General features: G+C 43.8%; 1 pseudogene; it reads left to right on the top strand.

Moving 5' to 3' along the window:
* The first annotated feature begins 893 nt into the window (after positions 1-893).
* Positions 894-2,198, top strand: LOC136406316 (microfibrillar-associated protein 1 pseudogene; annotated as a pseudogene).
* Positions 2,199-2,479: the final 281 nt, after the last annotated feature.

The raw sequence follows: 2,479 nt of genomic DNA, 5'->3' as shown, positions 1-2,479 counted from the left end.
GCAGAGCATCGCCCCCTGGTGGGCAGAGCGTCGCCCCATGGTGGGCGTGCCAGGTGGATCCCGGTTGGGCGCATGCGCGAGTCTGTCTGACTGTCTCTCCCTGTTTCCAGCTTCAGAAAAATGAAAAAAAAAAAAGAAAAAGAAAAAAAAATTATGATAAAATATGACAAAGATTTTTATAACATCATTTTACAGTATTGTACATATAAACTACTCAATTTATGACCAAATCATTTTATGATCGGTCTCTTGGAACCAATTGTGGTTGTAAGTCGAGCACTAGTTGTAAGGAAGTCTCTGATACAAAGTCACTTATCTGAGGCATAAATAAGATTCCTCATAAGAGTGCACCACCCCACATCATGCAACAGTCAAGGGTGTGGGGAAAAGCTTAGTTTTAAAAAGATCTTAGTATTAAAAAGGTGGGAAAGGCTTAGTCGTAAAACTAAGCCTTAGGCTATAATGACTTTGCTGGCTTACAGCCTGTCTCTTACACTGAATGCAAACTATAAGCAAGCAAACATATACATCATATCTGCAAACTTATTTGACCCACAGGTGGCTTTGTTTATGGTGAGTGGGCTGAATAGTTAATGCAGGCTTTGTTCCAGGAGCCAGGATGCCTTAGCCTTCCTGCATGACTTAACTAGATCTGCAAGTAGTCCCCATTTGTGCCCTAGGGGTCTGCAAGCAAAGCCTTTGTGCTTAATTTGAGCCAATTAACTTTGACTATAATCTGATTAACTTTCCCTTGAAAATCCAAAACCCTTATCTATCCTTTTTAAAAAAGTTGGCTTGGGATAAGTTGTTGAGAAGGCTTTGGGAACATAACCCCCCTCTTTGCAGACCACAAGCCATCTGAATAAAGTGTTCATAAAAGATTCAATTCGAACATGTTGGGCCCAAGCGCACTCATGAAACAACCTGCCATTCAATCCATGGCTGGTGCCATCCCTGTTTGCAATGAGAAAGGTGAGATTTCAATGGAAAAAGTGAAGGTAAAACATTATGTATCTGGAAAGAGGCCAGACTATGGCCCTATGGAGCCCTCAGATAAGGATGATGAAGAATTTCAGCTCATTAAGAAAACCAAAGAACAAGAAGCAGAGCCTGAAGAACAGGAGGAGGATTCCTCAAGCGACTTTTGGCTCCGGCATTTGCAGAACCGTATTAGTGAAGATGTGGAAGAGAGATTGACTCGACATTAGAAAATAGTGGAACCTGAATTGGTAGGAGAAAGTGACTCAGAAGTAGAAGGAAATGCTTGGCGCATGGAACGAGAAGACAGCAGTGAAGAAGTAGAGGAAGAAATTGATGATGAAGAAATAGAGTGGCGGCGTGGCATGATGCGTCAGCGAGCACAAGAGAGAAAAAAATGAAGAGATGGAAGTTATGGAAGTGGAAGATGAAGGGAAGGAGTCAGAATCCGAGTCCGAGTATGAAGAGTACACAGATAGTAAAGATGAGATGGAGCCTCGTCTTAAGCCAGTCTTCATTTGAAAGAAGGATTAACAGTTCAAGAACGTGAGGCTGAAGCATTGAAACAGAAGGAGCTGGAGCAGGAGGCAAAACGCATGGCTGAGGAGAGGCGCAAGTCCACACTCAAGATTGAAGAGGAGACCAAGACAGAGCTGGAGGAAAACAGGCGGTCCCTGGCTGCACTAGATGCACTGAACACTGACGATGAAAATGATGAGGAGGAATATGAGGCATGGAAAGTTTGGGAGCTAAAGAGAATCAGGAGGGACAGAGAAAATAGAGAAGCGCTTGAGAAGGAGAAGGCAGAAATCAAACGTAAGCAACACCTAACTGAGGAAGAGAGGCGAGCTGAGGTTTGGGCGAATGGCAAAGTTATTACCAACAAAGCTGTTAAGAGCAAATACAAGTTCTTACAGAAGTATTACCACCGGGGTGTCTTCTTCATGGATGAAGATGAAGAAGTATACAAGAGAGATATCAGTGCACCTACCCTGGAGGATCATTTCAACAAAATCCTTCTTCCCAAAGTCATGCAGGTCAAGAACTTTGGGCACTCTGGTCGTACCAAATACACCCATCTTGTGGATCAGGACACTATCTCCTTTGACTCAGCATGGGGTCAAGAGAGTGCCCAGAACATGAAGTTCTTTAAACAGAAGGCAGCTCGGGTATGAGATGTATTTGAATGGCCATCTTCCAAGAAGCAGAAAACGACTTAAAGTTCAACTACTAATTCTTCCAGTTGTGGGACACAAGGGGGTGTCTCAATGTCTAGCCCTTGATGTTTTTACTGTTATTTACATGGCCCATGTATCCATTCTACTGGACTGCCAACTGTAACACTTGGGGAACCCAATTTTTGAAGGTGCTTTGTGAGGTTTGGACTCTGTAAACTGAGCAGTGGAAGGAGCTGGAAGCAAATGTGGGAGAAAGAGATGCCGACCCTGGAGCTGGAGCAAGCACTGGAGAAGGAGGCCAACCAGGTTTGCGAATTTTGCCC

Source organism: Saccopteryx leptura, chromosome 5, assembly GCF_036850995.1.
Source record: "Saccopteryx leptura isolate mSacLep1 chromosome 5, mSacLep1_pri_phased_curated, whole genome shotgun sequence".
Taxonomy (NCBI): Eukaryota; Metazoa; Chordata; class Mammalia; order Chiroptera; family Emballonuridae; genus Saccopteryx; species Saccopteryx leptura.
The sequence above is the reverse complement of the archived record's forward strand: the minus strand, read 5'-3'. Positions and strand labels throughout refer to the sequence as shown.